The sequence below is a fragment of the Eurosta solidaginis genome, chromosome 4 (genome assembly GCF_040869045.1).
Source record: "Eurosta solidaginis isolate ZX-2024a chromosome 4, ASM4086904v1, whole genome shotgun sequence".
NCBI classification, from domain to species: domain Eukaryota; kingdom Metazoa; phylum Arthropoda; class Insecta; order Diptera; family Tephritidae; genus Eurosta; species Eurosta solidaginis.
In genome coordinates, this window is record NC_090322.1 from 6,267,492 (window position 1) to 6,285,991 (window position 18,500).

Below are 18,500 nucleotides of genomic sequence, written 5' to 3' on the forward strand. Positions count from 1 at the left end.
AATGCTCCGATTTTATAACGGTTTTTTGCATTAGAAAGCTTAGCTACGTGAGATAGTACAGGTACAGTTAATATAATGTGAAGATATATATGATAGGGGCGTGGCAAATTGCGAAAATGTAGTAAAAAATCATAAAATTTTTGTTTACACAGCTATAACTAATAAACGGATGGATGGATTTAAAAAATTCTACTTTACAGTAAAACTTTGAAATATTTACCTTCGATCTGCATAAAAAAAATACTTGATTCCTTTCTTATATCAGCCAAATTGTTTAAACAAAATTAACATTTTTATCAAAAAATGCGTATGTGTGTTTGTTCGCTGTGAACTGTCCGCGCTAATTGCTTTTGAGTGAAGCTTGATGCGACACATACATACGTACATATATAGCATTCGCTGCGTTATTTAACTTCGGGCGTAAGTTTATAGGTATGTATGGATGTACATCACTACATATTATAAAACAAAGTCGCTTTTTCTGTCCCTATGCCCCTTTGAATTCATAAACCTTTAAAAATACGCAACGGATTTTGATGAGCTTTTTTTAATAGATAAAGAGTGAATAAAGAGGAAGTAAAGGATGAACATATTTGGCTGAAAATTGGTGGGGGGTAGCTTAGAACCAGGAGACAGACATAGGCTAAATTTTATCCCGTTCTGGATAGGGTCTTGAGATCAAAACGTGGACCTGGGTAATCCTGGGATATGTTTGTACAATATGGGCATCGAATGTAAGCTGTTTATGAGTAATTTGATACGGGGTATTTTTCGTACCCGCACGTAACTAGGGTCTCGAGATATAAACGAAAACGTGGACGCGGGTACCCCTAGAATGTGTTTATAGAATATGGATAACAAATGAAAGCTGTTGTTGAGTGCTTTAGTACAGGGTAGTTTTCATACCTATTGGTGACTAGGGTCTCGAGATTGAGGTCAAAACGTGGACCGGGTACCCCTAGAAAGTGTTTATACAATATGGATAACAAATGAAAGCTGTTGATGAGTGCTTTAGTACAGGGTAGTTTTCAGACCTATTGGTGACTAGGGTCTCGAGATTGAGGCCAAAACGTGGACCCGGGTACCCCTAGAAAGTGTTTATACAATATGGATAACAAATGAAAGCTGTTGATGAGTGCTTTAGTACAGGGTAGTTTTCATACCTATTGGTGACTAGGGTCTCGAGATTGAGGCCACAACGTGGACCCGGGTACCCCTAGAAAGTGTTTATACAATATGTATAACAAATGAAAGCTGTTGATGAGTGCTTTAGTACAGGGTAGTTTTCATACCTATTTGTGAAGGGTCCGAGATATAGGCCAAAACGTGCATCAGGGTAACACTAGGATGAGTTTTTACATTATGGGTATCAAATTGAAGCTGTTGATGAGTGCTTTAGTACAGAGTAATTTTTATACCGCTGGGTGACTAGGTTCTGAAGATATGGGCAAAACCTGGACCTGAATACCCCTAGAATGTGTGTAATATGGAATGTGTAATGAAAGTTGTGTATGTAATGAAAGTTGTTGCTGAGAGCTTTAAAGTAATTTTCATTGTGATATTCGATTTAGTTGCATTAACCTGGGAAAACTGATAAATGTGCATGCGAAGCCGAAATAAAGATATGAATTAATAATACCCACATAACTATTTACATACGTCCTATTCGATTTGCCTGGCAATAAAGGATGAAGAAGAATGGGAAAAACTTTAGAGAAAAGAAAAGAGAGAAGGAGACTGAGAAAGAGATAGAGTGAGACGAAAATAGAGATAGATTAAGCGAAAATACGGAGGGAGGAGTGAATAAAAGGGCTAAGAAAAAGTGAGAGGGGGCGGGGGGGGGGGGGGGGGGGGGGGGCAGAGTTAGACGGAAAAAGCTTATTAAAATATATGGAGATATACCAAATTTAGGGCAGAACAACGTCTGACGGGTTTGCTAGTTCCCTATAAAAACAAAAAAATCCATAATACATAAAAAATTTATTTAGGTTAGATTTCTCTATCGTAAATACAATGTGTAATATGATTAAATAAAGAAATTAAAGTTATTAAAAGATCTTGCATACATAACAATAACGAAACTACAAACACAAAAGTTTACATTTGCATATCGTCGACTGGATAAAATAATGTCTTATGTTACATGTGATCACATTTAACATACGACAATAATTTGTCAGTGTGACGCTATCAGAAAACTGTCACAAAACATAGTTGGTGGCGGAAAGTGGCAGCTGAGAATCTTAAAACTTTGACTAATAATAAGACATAAGTCTTATACTGTTTTCACACAGAAACTTAATGATCTCATTTCACCTGCTAATGAAATCGTAAATTTTTTGCTTTCACACAGAAGTAACTGCTCGATTAGTATGAAGGATGAGACAGACAATCATGGCGGAACGATACAAGGTGGGAGCATGGTGACATACCTACAAACAAAAAAAATTCCATGTACTTGTAAATTCGATGGACAAATGTCAAAATCGTACTGCGCCGGTAGTTGATGTATCAAATCAAATAAAAAAGGTTATAATCAGCTGTTCGATGCGGCCACCTTGTATCGTTCCGCCATGCAGACAATGACATTTGCTTTGACAAATGACATTTTTAAGCACTGAACACACCAAAAACGAAGAAGCGGAAACGGAAGCGGAATGCTGCCAACAGAGTTGCATTGTGCTTTTGACTTCATTAGGAATTCGATTAGCTACTAATGAAATAATAATAGATTCGAATTTTGTAGTGAAGATTGAGCTCAATAAGCGTCTTAATGTAGAAAATTGTCTTTATTATTCAATAAGCCGTCCGTGTGAAAATAGTATTAACTTCAGAATCGGTGAGGAACCCAAATAAAACTTTGGCTGAAATTGAAATAGTTGTGCCAATAAACACCAATAAAGGCACTGCTGAAATTTTAAATAATAAAAAAAAGAACAACAAGTTAAAGACACTAAAATTATTTCAAAATGAAGTAAATACCTTTGATTTCAATATTCATTTTTATTTATTTCAATACAATGATATTTTATGCATTTTTAAATGGCTCACTTTATTTTTAACTTGCTCACACTGCAAAAACCGACTAATACCATAACCTCCTTTGGAAGCTATTCTTAAATAGTAAAATTCGAATACAACAAAAACAAATATACCTTTTAAAAGGCTGTTCTAATAAGAGATACTAACAATACATTTGGTGGAACCGACCACTGTGCAGCGTGACAAATAACTTACAAAGTCGCATATTTTGCCCAGTTTAATCTAATTCGTGTGAAATGTAAAAAGAAAACCAGCAAAAGATAGGAGAAAACACGTTTTCTTTTATAGTAAACAGAACTAAACAATGAAGAAATAATAAATAAAGCGTATTATAACAAATATGAAGCGAGCAGATGAATTTGGTGATTCTATTTTGACGGTTTCGCAAAATACCTTTAAGGCAGCGGCAAAAAGAAAATTTTCATAAAGATGCCCTTAACACAAGCTTATGGATTCCAGTAACACCGCCACAATCAACCAAGATGTTGCGTTCGTAAATATGAACGAACTTCAGACTTGGCAATTGGACCCCCAGCGGGTTAGGGGGTCAGAATATACCCACGGTAGGTATGCCTATCGTAAGAGGCGACTAAAATACCAGATTCAAGGGGCTGTGTAGCGCAACTCTTCAGGTTGCCAGCGCAATATATAGCTTCTCCAAACCCAATTGTCAACCTCACCTATCCGCTGCGAATCCTGTTTCACTAACAGACGAGGCTCTGGCGACCCCAAGCTCCTCATGCAACTTGGGGGTGGGGAGGGAGGGATGGCCTGAAGGTTGAATGTGGCCATATAAATCGTTCCCGAGATGGTCGGGCTAGCACCTTAATGGTGCTGTGTTACCGGAGCGTACCAGATCTGTATCCGGCAAAGGCCCATCACATTGATAACACTCCCCAAAGCCTTCGGGGAGAAACCTTATCGATAACGTAACATTTGTGTCGTATTCATTTGTTGTGAGAAAAATAATTTCACATGCAAAGTGTGCCAGCACCCTTAGCCAAAGCAAATGCCAAACTCTTCTGCTTATGCTTGGATTGCAACAAAATTTTGGAGTTGGCTACTTTTTCATATGTCAGGAATACCGTATTTTGAAATGAATTAAAGAAACCGTGTTTAATTATAATACATTTAATAAAATTGATTAATTATTTAACAGAGTTAATGAATGATGTGAGAATATTAGTTTAATGGAAAATATATGTATTTATTAAGTTTTGCAGCTTGCTTGTTTAATCTCTCGGAACCAACTAACTATTTGACTGTTCTTCTCAAGTTCGGAGCAGGGTTGCATGTATGGCGTTGCTGAAGATTGTATCAGGGTTGTTATTATTTGCCTTGGAGATGCCACACGTTTACACATATCAGATGGCGCCAGTGTCGCTCGATCTGTCGTTCTCTATAAAAATACGTGCAAACAACACATCATACATAATACTGTTTTCACACAGAAACTTAATGATCTCATTTCACCTGCTAATGAAATCGTAAATTTTTTGCTTTCACACAGAAGTAATTGCTCGATTAGTATGAACGATGAGACAGACAATAATGGCGGAACGATACAAGGTGGGAGCATGGTGACATACCTACAAACAAAAAAAATTTCATGTACTTGTAAATTCGATGGACCAATGTCAAAATCGTAGTTGATGTATCAAATCAAATAAAAAGGTTATAATCAGCTGTTCGATGCGGCCACCTTGTATCGTTCCGCCATGCAGACAATGACATTTACTTTGACAAATGACATTTTTAAGCACTGAACACACCAAAAACTAAGAAGCGGAACGCGGCCAGCAGAGTTGCATTGTGCTTTTGACTTCATTAGGCATTCGATTAGCTACTAATGAAATAATTATAGACTCGAATTTTGTAGGGAAGATTGAGCTCAATAAGCGTCTTAATGTAGAAAACTGCCTTTATTATTCAATAAGCCGTCTGTGTGAAATTAGTATAAGCTTGTGTTAAACTTATCTATATGAAAAACTGATTATGTGACGGAGCTATTATACACGGACAGACACTTTCTTTTTTGCAAATTTTGTTAGTGAAGACGAAATATGTCTTCGCTTCGGTTGTGTGCAATTTGAAAATTTATTTTTTTACATTTAAGCCCTCTTATACATAAGAAACAAAATTGGTTTATAAAGCTTTTATAATTGGCAATTTCAGTGAAACACAATGCAAAGTGTAAATAGAATATGTTTAGACAAGTCTAATATGCAGCAGACAAATGAAACCCACCAGCGACTTATAGGGAATTGTTTTCCCAATAAAACACAAGGACGATTTCACAGAGTTTTTTGAGGCGGTAAACAATCCTGCCAAGCTTAAAATATTCCAAAAATATAAGTGAATTGCAAAATTTGAAGCTTCTAGCTGTTAAAATGGGGAAGAAATTACGAAAAGTTTCTTATCTGAACAATTAGTTGTATGCGATATATATATACTATATACATATACCATCGATCTATATAATTTTTTCAACCAACTATTAATGCTCTATACGCAAGCAGTCGGTGAAATTTGAAGCCTCTAGCTGTTAAAATGGGGCAGTAATTACGAAAAAGTTCTTATCTGAACAATCGGTTTTTTAGGTGCAATATACGAAAGCATATGATGAATTTTGAAGCTTCAATCTGATAAATTGAGGAAGATATAACAAAAATCGTCTTTTCTGAAAAATCGGTTTTATGGGGGATATATGATATAATGGTCCTAACCGGCCGGTTCCGACAAATGTCTAATCGGACACCTAAATATACGCGCTCACCAAATTTTATCAAGATATCTCAAAAATTGAGCGACTAGTTTGCATACAAACAGACAGACGGACATAGCTAAAACAACTAAGCTCTTCAGCCTGATTATTTCGGTATACTTATTGGTGGATCTAAATATTTTCCTTTAAGAACTTACTATTTTGAAATTCGTGACAAAGTTAATATACAATTTCATTTTCGCGAAAGATATAAAAATTCAAAGATTTCTTTTAGTTGAGATGGTAGCACTAAATGTCATAATCTGTTTAATTGCCAGGTGGTTAATATGGCGCCCCACATCTGACAATGGAACTACCTTCATTCTTATACCATGCTTAAAAGTATAACGTATCTGGGCTAGTAAATAAAAAGTTGTTGATTGTAAACTTTTGTTTTTGTAATTTTTCATTAAGTTTGCATGTATCCATATCTAACAAAAAAAGTTGTCAAGATAAAACTAATTTGAAAGTACATTATTTCGCTTAGGAAAAATACGAATTTAAAGCTTGAGACAACAATTTTTAATAGGAATCACTTAAATTTATTTGTGTTTTTAGTTGAAATCTGGTTGTGGGCCCATTGTTAATAATTTCCTTGAAAAAACTCAATGCGAATAGATTCATTGTTAATATTTTTCGTTAAGTTTGCATATACGCTCACACCCTTATTCATATAAAATAATACAGCTCTATATAGCCTCTATAATTAGAAATTTGTATAGAAATGTCATTTTAAAAAGCTTTATAAACCGTTTGTATTGTTTATGAATAAGGGGCTTAGCTTATATATTCTAAAAAAATATGTTAAGATATGACTTATATATAAAAGATAAGGTTCTTTAACTCTTAGTTAGATTAAGATATATAATTTAAAACAACTAATAGAATCAATAATGGATTAGTACAGAATGAGTAAAATATCAGTAGGAATTGAAAGGCCTACAATATAACCGATAAAGTGTATCTTATCTTTTTTTTTTAAACGGTTTTATTTAGCTTGACTTGACAGCTTGGCTGGCCGGCACGAATTTTGTAATTGAAATTTAAGTAACTTCCCGATAAGCTATAAGCTTGAAACTTGGAATATAGTTCAGAACCCGATAAGAATGCAATAATAAGAAAAAACTCCGATAGGTGGCGCATGGATCGAAATATTTCAAAAAATCGTATTTGTGGTCTGATTTGGTTCATATTTGGAACACATAACACATACATGAATAGAAAGCGACCTATGATGTCCGATTTGGCTCTTATTTGGAACAAATATTACATACAGTCCAGTAGAAGTGGCATAAAAATATTTTGGAGTTGGAGGAGGGACGTGGCGCAGAGTCGAGTAAAGTCTTTGTAAGGATTATGTATTGAGGACTTAGATTATAACAAATTGTCAGGAAAGAGTCCTTGTAATAATGAGTCACTAAATGAACTAAATAGTATGAGAAATAATAGGCAATTAAATAAAGACTAAAAACTTGAAAATAAAATAATTAAAACAAAATTTTTAAGTTAAACGGTTTTATTGAAAACAATACTTACATGAAGTAATAATAATACTAAAATAATTAGGTAGGTCCTAGGGACTAGTCATCACACTCCTCATCCATCAATCCAGAGCGTTGATCAAACAATTAAATAAAAGCGCTGGACGCGTCAAATTTCTATTGAGAGTCATATATAATACCAACTGAACCTTAATCAGGTTATGCTACGCCTCACATTTTTAGAAATTTCACGCGCTCAACGCTATTATTTAATTTTCTGATCAACGCCCTAGATTGATGAGGAGTGAGATGACTAGTACCTAGGACCTACCTAATTATTTTCTAGCTTTTAGTATTATTATTACTTCATGTAAGAATTGTTTTCAATACAACCGTTTAACTTAAATTTTTTTTTTATTATTTTTTAATTAGCGCTTAACCTTCTAGACGATTCCAGCTGAAGTGTATCTAAAAAAAACATTTCTAATAAAAGAGAGGCAATTATACTTGAAAAGTTGCGTCAAGAGGATGGGACTGATGTTTACTCGGAGGCAGACGTTTCAAAAGCGTACTCCTTATTTTTAAAGATACTGCAGACTTACATACATCTTTCCAGTTACACCTATGTACGTTCCGCGTAAGTTTAAAATCAAACTTAAACCATGGATAAGTTCTGACCTTATCAATAAAATAAAGCTCAAAAACAGACTAGGTGTTAAATGTAGAAAGCATCCAACCAATAGCGAGCTTCGTTCCCGTTACAAAAAGTTTTGTAAGCAAGTAAATAGGGACATAAAACTGCAACGCGATACTTATTTCCAAAATAAGTAATTAAATTGCCGCGGAAACTGTAAAAAAGAATGGGAAGTTGCTAATAGCATTATAAATAGGAATAGTAAAGATGGTGAGCGGAATATTTCTTTAAGTGAATGCGGTAATGTTATTGACAACCCCTTTGCTGTTTCTCGTATTTTTAACGATTTCTTCGTATCCGTTGGGCAATCTAACTCTTCTTCATGCGAATGCGTCTTGTCTGGTGGCGGCACAATTAGTTCGAGCAATAGTTTTTTGTTTGAACCTTTCTCAGGCTCTGAGATCCTGAGTATAATGAAAAAACTAAGCAACTCCGTTTCTTGTGGTCACGACCGTATTTCTAATAAGCTCCTTAAAAATGTAGCCCTTAATCTATTGGACGTTTTGAAGAATCTATTTAATGCTAGCGTTTATTCAGGAACCTTACCCGAAGTTTTAAAATGCGCCATTATTATTCGTTTGTTTAAAAAGGGTAATAGGAAAGACAGAAATAACTACAAGCCGATTTCTCTACTTCCTTCTATTTCTAAGGTTTTTGAGAGGGCTGTTAAAAGCCGTCTTTTACTATTTCTGGAAAGCAAGTCATTTTTTAGTCCTGCCCAGTTTGGGTTTAGAACTGGCAGTTCAACCGAGGATGCTTTATTAGAATACTGTTCCTTCATCTATCGGGAATTGGAAAAAAAAAAGAATTGCGCGAGTCTATTTGTGGATATCACCAAAGCATTTGACACAGTGGATCATTCCATTCTACTTAATAAATTATATTATGCCGGGATTCGAGGATTCATACATGAGTGGTTTTTATCTTATCTTACTGGTAGGAAACAACACCTTAGAATCAACGGTGTTCTAAGCAATTCTAATCCAATAACTATTGGCGTTCCACAGGGTTCTGTGCTGGGTCCAATTTTATTTCTAATATATATTAATTCAATTTTCGATATGCCTTTCGTGGGAAAGGTGACTGCATTTGCAGATGATCTTGCTATATCCTATGGCTCGTCGAATACTTTGGATCTGGTAGCCAACATAAACCACGATGTACATTTTTTAAGATCCTGGTTTGCCAAACACAAACTCGTGGTCAGCAATAAAACCAAGCTTATATTTTTTAGTTTGAATGCAAGAAAATCTGCAGATGTAAATATTGTTTTTCATTCCGCGATTTGTGAACGCTTTGCACTTCACGAGCACTTGTGCAAGAAGTTCCTGCCCGGTACGTTTGATCGGCTTGCTACTTGTAGCAGCAATTGTTTCATGATTGACACTGTTGAGAACTTCCAATACCTAGGAGTAACTGTGGACCAGAATATGAATTGGGGCTGTCACACATCCAGTCTAACAATATTTCCAATCTTCTTTACGCTGTTTTTATCATCTAAGAAGTTGCTGTTCTAACTCTACTCTTAAAACGGTATATTATGCTTTATTTAATTCTAAATTAATGTATGTAATCAGCTGCTGGGGAGGCGCTACCCTGAGCAAAATTCAACCTATATTTGTTTTGCAAAAATTTGTTATTAGAAAATTATCTAATGTTAATCGATTTCATCCCTCAAGGGAGCTTTATTATTTTAAAGTTTTAAAAATTTTTTTATAAGGTGTGGATACCTACATAGTATGAGATCGGAAACCTATAATCTAAGGACAAACTCACATCCTGCTGTAGTTGTACCTTCCTCGCGAACCACACACTCTACCAAGTTTTATACGATAGTATCTAGAAAACTTTTTAATGCACTACCTGCCGAAATTCGTGCCTTACGAAATTTACAACAATTCATGGAAAACGTGAATTCCTTTCTTTTGGGCCTTTCGCATACCGAAATCGAAGTTTTGCTGCGGACCAATTCATAAACAGTTTTTAATTAACTAATTTTGTCTTATGTTCATTGCTTTCCTTTGTATTACCTTTATCTTTACAAAAGCTCTATTAAATGCGTTAGTTACATAAATTGATTTATTTTTACCTATTTTCAACATATAATTAATTTTTAACTTTAATATTTATATATTCAGTGAAGATGACATTTGACACTATGTTAAGTATAACATATAAAATGTCTTACCTTTTTTTATATCTAGATGTACTTATCTATAAGTAGTAAGATTTTATGTTTAAACTTTGTGTTGCACAGTTTGTAATATTGCGAAACTTGTACATAAATAGATATAAGTAAAATGCTCAATAAAAATGAAATGAATGAAAATACGATTTAAGGGCACACATTTGAATGTAAATGATTCATTAAATGCAGCTGTAAAAGTTTATAAGTGTAGATTATTCTAATTTGTAAAATGATAAACTTTTCCATAACGAGTTTTGAAAGTAAGCTATTATATAAAACAGGCCTGTAAGTAGTTTATTTTTTACATTCTAAATTAACAGCCAGTCCATACTTTGTCATTGAACCTGATTTAGCGTTATTCATTTGGACAACAAATTTGGTGCAAATGCAATGCAACATTTTGCACATGCGACTGCTGCAATAGAATGTTGTATTTGTTGCTTCGTATATTTGTTTATGATTTGTTTTGCTTTTTCGGTGTCATAAGTGCGTACTCGCTTCTAAGTCAATGTCCAAATGAAGGAGAACAGGAACTTGTTGGCTGTTGCTTTACGCCTTTTTTTATTTTGTTTACTCAATTTTGTAGCTGTTTTGCCTTTTTTTTATTCATAACTTTTTGTTGTCGTGCGCTATAATTTTAGATTTTGTTGGCTTTTTCTTTGTTAGCAAATATTTTTTTAAATTTTTTTTTTCAATGGCTACATATTTACTTTGGCATATGTTTACATTTTATTTATGACTAAACTAACAAACGGTCATTCATTAAATACAGCGCGCCAAAAATTTAACTAACGAGCTATACAATTAACATAATTAAGTGCAGCATAACCATACATAATTAAACGTAATACGAATTAGGTCGGGATTAAGCGATTAATTTAATGAACAATTAAATGTTGTAAATGTAATTGGCACTAATTATTCTAATTTAACATGCATGTAACTATGTGTTTTGAAAGAACAAAAACATTTCACAGGACCTTAATTGAAAATTTACCTTACGCACATTAAGGTCCGGTTTTTCAGCCAAATTTCAACTGACTTCTTCAGTTAAACTGCGCTTAGGCCCGGTTTTTACGTAGTTGGTTAAGCTAAGCAAAAAACTAAGTTTGCTTATGCGATCCGTGATCGAAACTCATTTTTTAAATTACAATAGCTCTGAAATGGTGGATCGGATTAATGGAATATTTAAATTAGTGAAAAATAGTACTCGTTAGATCCATAACATGTTATAATTTTTCGGAAAAGTTTGACAGTTATAGCTTGAGTGAAAATGGTAATACGAGCGTAGTTCTCAAATGAATATCCAACAATTTCTCCGGTTGATATCCTATATTGTATATCGAGTTGAGATGGAGTTGAAAAAAAAAATTTGCAAGGTGGTACAACCAAAACCAGCAGCTGTTTATTGTGAGAAATAAACGCCTGGTTGATAGCAGTAATGAAGCGTAATTAATCAAAAATAAATTATCATAAGAAAAAATAAATTATGTTTATTTTATTTTCGTGAAAATACTGTAGTATGGAATCTTACATTTGAGTCCAGTCGGAGAACCACAAGTTGGGAATTAAATTTTTTGAATTTAAGCAATAGCATCTTTTGCTTTATAAAAAATTCCGTCTTTGCTGAGTACGCTATAATTCTCGAGTTAAAATGCTGTTACTTAAGTTTGAAAAAAGGATTGTTTGGACTCAAGTTTGGTTCTCTAATTGAAAGCAAATGTAAGATTCTAATACTACAGTATTTTCACGAAAATAAAATAAAACATGTATAATTTATTTTTAAATGGTTTTATTTAGCTTGTAGAGTTGTTTACGAGTTTTGTAATTGAAGTAAACATAATACTAAATAATATAATACTATAAGCTAGGAAATCATTAGGTAGGCACTAGGTACTAGTCATCACACATATGAGAATGCGGACACTTGCTCTTTTCATAATAAACGCTTCAATTTTAAACAATTCTAAATTCATTTTAATAATAAAATGCAACAATTATAATAAATATGTTTAACGTGAGTACCTGCATTTTAGGCTCAACCTCACAGAGTCAAACACACGGATCTAGCGTGATCAGCGGCCCAGCGTAACAGCTCCATGTTTCCAACCCAAACCGTTCAGTGAAGAATCGAAACTCCACCTTGAGTTCCATTAGCATTATATTCTAAGCATAAATAATTCGTTTCATCATTTGGCACAATGCAATCATATACATGATTCGATTTCACAATTTCAATACAAGTATCAATGTGATGTGAACAAGCTTTTCTGAGCACCAGGATAATCTACATAACAATTAAGAAATGTCCTTTCGAGTCAACGACTTGAAGCCTCATCTACTAATCGCACTCTTACTAGATGAATGTCGTTCATTGAAAAATTTAAGATTAGGCTAGAATAGGTAACTTTCCAACGAAGAATATCGAATAAATCTGAAGAGAATGCATTATATCAACTCCAGCGGAGAATATACTTCGTTAAGAATCCTTAATTGTCAACTTCCGAACTTCCGCAAAAGTAAACTCCCTCGCATGCAAGCAAAACCACACTTGGGAGATGAAAATACAGCCCCCGCTATTCATTCGAACCCCAAGGCAGGAGACAAGAGCTATATAGAAGTATTAAAATTAAAGACTGACCAGTCCTGCTCTCCTTGTTACAGTTTTTAACGACCGTGATAGGGTCGCGCAAATGAGACACGTGCCCACACTGCTCTCTTTCGAGTAATACATCACTCTGGATTGGATAGCCATCTCTTATAGTCGCCTCTTATAACCGGTATACCTCGGGCATATTCTACTACACCTAAACCGCAAGAGGAAACAAAATGCTACAGCCACAAACCAAAAAAAAAAATTTATTATTATGCACTTGCGCTTTTCGAATTCCTGCAAGTTATTTGAAGTATACGTCTGCAGTTACGCAATTTAATAAATTGTAAACATGTACTTTTAACATTTGCCAATTCACTTACTGCTTTTAAAGTAAAAACAAACAAAAATCTGATGCAATATCTTCATAAATTTACTTTAACGGGATTGTTATAGCAGTTTAAGTGGTTGGATTTTACATATATGTATGTAAGCGCGCACTTATAAGTTTTAATTTTAGAATTAATTATATAACAAATTTAAAAGAATTAACATATCAAGTACTAACAAGATACTCTGGTAATGGAATACTTTGTAAACCTTACCAAGTAGGGCAACTAACAGCTAATCGCTCTAAATTAGCACACACACACAAACATAACTAATGGCCATATTACGAAAATCTTTAAAGAAATTCAAGTTAAATTTTTAAACAGTCATGAGTTGTGATAATTTTGCATAATTTAGCATTAAGGAGACCTTGCTTGCAGTAATTAAGAGAAAAAGTTTGCTTATATTCAGGTATTTAGTTATTTTTTCAAAATTTATCTTCAATATTGATACAAAGATTGAAAGTATGTATATTGAAGCAATGCAACTCTGTTCTCCACTCGACTGCCTTCTTTTACTGCCTTCGACTCTATTCGCAACATAACCTCAATTTAAGTAGCCAAATTATGATAAACAATGATGGAATGTCAAGCAATATTATTGGGAATATTTTTTTTTATCAAATTTATATTTTTATAAATAAAATGCTTTAACTACTGCATATTGTTATGCCAATCCGTGACAAATCGCTGCTTACTGTCTTATTTTGAACTTTGTTGTGTTATTCGTAATATTAATAATCAAGGCGCAATATCTAGGTTAAAAGAAAATTTAAAATTTTTTTTTTTTTTTTTTTTGTATGATGCAACAAAAAAAACTTAAAAACAATGTTGTGTGCATTAATCAACTTTGCAGTCAATTTCTTGTTGATTTTGAAAATTGAATGACATAAACGGCTGATTCAATTTATTTAAACAAATTTTTCAAATGCAACTAACATTTATTGCGAAATTGATCAATGCCAACCGATTGAAGCAGGTAAAATCAACCGAATTACGGGTCGATTCAACCGATAGATATTTCTGTCAATTTTTATCCATCGCAAATAGCTGTTGAATAAACTTCGCACAAATTGTCGATTTTGAATTGGCAGATTCAACAATCAAATCAACTAAAAAAAAAGTTCACCAAATATAAGCCAATAAATAATCAAATAAAAATAAATACAAATTTACGGGACTATTCCACACTTTTCTGTAACCAAAAGACTTTTTTCTAAAGATTTTTATGCTGCTTTCGCCTTGAACCCAGGATTTTCGGTGTGATAGGCGTAACAATAACAAAAATAGTTGCATAAAGCAATATGTCTCGGTAATTAAAAAAATAAAAAATAAATGTAAGACGCGATAACCTCCGAAGAGATCTAAGGCCGAGCTTCTCTTCCAATTTGCGTCGTGCTCCTCTTGATTTTCCCTACAAATTGGCCGGACGGGACCTACATGTTTTATGCCGACTCCAAACGGCACCTGCAAGGCAGATGAGTTTTCACTGAGTGCTCTTCATGGCAGAAATACACCCGCAGCGCTTGCCAAACACTGCCGAGGGGCGACCCCGCTTAGAAAAATGTTTTTCTAATTGAGAAACCTAATTTCTAAAATTTTGATGTTGCTTTGCCCAGGGTGTGAACCCAGGGCATACGGTGTGTTAGGCGGAGCACGCTACCATCACACCACGGTGGCCGCATTCCGATATACATCAGATTTTAGGGCCTTATTATGAAAAATGTTGTAGCATTTACTGTCATTCACTTAAGTGAGTTGCTTCACATGAAAAACTGTCATTCGCTGCGTCCTCGCGTTTTACATAATAAGGGTTCTAATATTACTCATACTTACATATATAAAAGAATGCGGAATACGCTGTTCTATGCATAGAATATACGTTTTATTAATTTTACTTAGAATTCCATAGCAAAAGAAAAGAAAAAAAGAAAAAAGAAACAAGCAACCCAAATTAAAGCTGCAGTTATTTAATTAAGGTCGCAACTACGAAAATAATAATATTTGTATTTTTGTTTGCACATCTAGAGAGGCACATTTGTTATTAGCAAAAATTTTAAATGAAATTCAAATTTATTTAACAAAGTTTAAGTCAAATTGGAACAAATATTTACTAATTTCTTTCTATTGAAGTTGCTTGATAAATACATGAAAGCAAGAAATAAAGAAAGTTAGAAAAAATAAACTCTGTTATTATGATTGACGTTCGTGTTATTTATTAACGAATTTATATATTATTAAATCTTCCATTATTTATATTATGTTAGATGTGTTTCAATCTTATATATAAAATTCTCGTTTCACAGTGTTTCTGGTTGAACTCCGGATGGACGGACGGACGGACAGAAGGACACGGCTAAATCAACTTAGCTCGTCCCCTGATCATTTTGGTATACTTATTGGTGGGTCTAACGGAAACATATACATAAAAAATGATTTGGAGCCTTGAAAATGAAAAAAATCGATTTCGACCAAAACAAGTCCCAAAAACCCAAAAAAAATTTGTTTTTTAAACTGTTAATGCCAACGTTTTTATCGCATAATTTTAATTGGGATAGAAACTATGAGACAAATTCGTTTCCATCGGCAACACTTTTGCACGTTTCTGAAGAAACCCTTAAAAAAAATGGCGAAAAAATAAATTTTTCCACCAAATCTCCTCAAAACCCAAAAAATATTTAATTTTTTTTCAAAAAACTTTTATCGCCAAAGTTTTTAGCGGACAATTTTGAGTCGGACAGGGTATACATGAAAATTTTAATAAATTAAATTTTAAATAATTAAATATTTAATTTAAATCAAATGAAAATTTTTTAAGTAGGTCATGAAAAAAACCTTAAAAATCAAAGAAAAAAAAATCAAAAAACTCAAATTTTGCAGGCTCGAAAATTATTTTTTTGGGTATGCTTAGTGGAACTTTTTTTCCTGAGCCCAAAACCTATCGAAAAATCGATGGCGCGATATGGGTTAACTTTCGTCCATGCAAATCAACCCAGCTTAGTCCTCATAGGTCGGCACGGCTGTGCTTTTTTCACATGCAAATAAATGTTAAGATAAGCAGAAGTGCTAAGAAAATTTTAAGCAACATGTTCCAACAACAAGTGGCAACTTTATTATGCTTCTGGTAAAACTTAAAAAAAAAGGTAAAAATAATGAAGCTTCCCAAAAAAACAAGTAAAGAAGGTTAAGTTCGGGTGTAACCGAACATTACATACTCAGTTGAGAGCTATGGTGACAACATAAGGGAAAATAACCATGTAGGAAAATGAACCGAGGGAAACCCTGGAATGTGTTTGTATGACATGTCTATCAAATGAAAGGCACTAAAGAGTATTTTATGAGGGAGTGGGCCATAGTTCTATAGGTGGACGCCATTTAGGGATATCGCCATAAAGGTGGGTCAGAGTTAACTCTAGAATTTGTTTGCACGATATGGGTATCAAATGAAAGGTTTTAATGAGTATTTTAAAAGGGAGCAATCCTTAGTTCCATAGGTGGACGCCGTTTCGAGATATCGCCATAAAGGTGGACCAGGGGTGACCCTAGAATTTGTTTGTACAATATGGGTATCAAACGAAAGGTGTTAATGAGTATTTTAAAGGGAGTGATCTTTAGTTCCATAGGTGGACGCCGTTTCGAGATATCGCTATAAAGGTGGACCAGGGGTGACCCTAGAGTTTGTTTGTACAATATGGGTATCAAAAGAAAGGTGTTAATGAGTATTTTAAAGGGAGTGATCTTTAGTTCCATAGGTGGACGCCGTTTCGAGATATCGCCATAAAGGTGGACCAGGGGTGACCCTAGAATTTGTTTGTACGATATTGGTATCAAATTAAAGTTATTAATGAGAGTTTTAAAAGGGAGTTGTGGTAGTTGTATATGTGAAGGCGTTTTCCAGATATCGACCAAAATGTGGACCAGGGTGACCCATCTGTTGGATACCGCTAATTTATTTATATATGTAATACCTGCCAAGATTTCAAAGGTTTTTTATTTCGCACTGCAGAACTTTTTCATTTTCTTCTACTTAATATGGTAGGTGTCACAACCATTTTACAAAGTTTTTTCTAAAGATATTTTCGCGTCAATAAACCAATCCAATTACCATGTTTCATCCCTTTTTTCGTATTTGGCATAGAATTATGGCATTTTTTTCATTTTTCGTAATTTTCGATATCGAAAAAGTGGGCGTGGTCATAGTCGGATTTTGTTCATTTTTTATACCAAGATCTAGTGAGTTCAGATAAGTACGTGAACTAAGTTCAGTAAAGATATGTCGATTTTTGCTCAAGTTATCTTGTTAAGGGCCATGCGGAAGGACAGACGGACGACTGTGTATAAAAACTGGGCGTGGCTTCAACCGATTTCGCCCATTTTCACAGAAAACAGTTAACGTCATAAAATCTATGCCCCTACCAAATTTCAAAAGGATTGGTAAATTTGTGTTCGACTTATGGCATTAAAAGTATCCTAGACAAATTAAATGAAGAGGGGCGGAGCCACGCCCATTTTGAAATTTTCTTTTATTTTTGTATTTTGTTGCACCATATCATTACTGGAATTGAATGTTGACATAATTTACTTATATACTGTAAAGATATTAAATTTTTTGTTAAAATTTTACTTTAAAAAAATTTTTTTTTGAAAGTGGGCGTGGTCCTTCTCCGATTTTGCTAATTTTTATTAAGCGTACATATAGTAATAGGAGTAACGTTCCTGCCAAATTTCATCATATCTTCAACGACTGCCAAATTACAGCTTGCAAAAGTTTTAAATTACCTTCTTTTAAAAGTGGGCGGTGCCACGCCCATTGTACAAAATTTTAATAATTTTCTATTCTGCGTCATAAGTTCAACCCACCTACCAAGTTTCATCGCTTTATCTGTCTTTGGTAATGAATTATCGCACTTTTTCGGTTTTTCGAAATTTTCGATATCGAAAAAGTGGGCGTGGTTATAGTCCGATATCGTTCATTTTAAATAGCGATCTGAGATGAGTGCTCAGGAACCTACATACCAAATTTCATCAAGATACCTCAAAATTTACTCAAGTTATCGAGTTAACGGACGGACGGACGGACATGGCTCAATCAATTTTTTTTCGATCCTGATGATTTTGATATATGGAAGTCTATATCTATCTCCATTCCTTTATACCTGTACAACCAACCGTTATCCAATCAAACTTAATATACTCTGTGAGCTCTGCTCAGCTGAGTATAAAAAACAATTTTTACTGTTCAACAAAATTGCTGATGTACATATGTACATAACTCGCCATGCCAGCAGTTCTTTTACAGTTTCTTCAAAGTTTTTTAATTTTATTTGCTATTCTATTTTCACCGAGCAT

The 18,500-nt window shown here is 34.0% G+C and overlaps 1 protein-coding gene and 1 long non-coding RNA gene across 6 annotated transcripts in view; one reads left to right on the forward strand and one right to left on the reverse strand.

Annotated features, from left to right (window-relative positions):
* Positions 1–18,500, reverse strand: part of LOC137248896 (uncharacterized) — a 339,657-nt gene that overhangs the window by 81,221 nt on the left and 239,936 nt on the right. The gene's annotated exons all lie outside the window — the stretch shown is intronic.
* Positions 1–18,500, forward strand: part of LOC137248889 (synaptic vesicle glycoprotein 2B) — a 100,868-nt gene that overhangs the window by 68,106 nt on the left and 14,262 nt on the right. The window contains exon 1 of one of the 5 annotated variants that reach the window (XM_067779863.1): positions 15,529–15,553. The exons of the other annotated variants lie outside the window; for them this stretch is intronic. The gene's annotated coding sequence lies outside the window, so the exon portion shown is untranslated. Of the gene's footprint in view, positions 1–15,528; positions 15,554–18,500 lie in introns of those variants that run through there. 5 annotated transcript variants of the gene reach the window in all.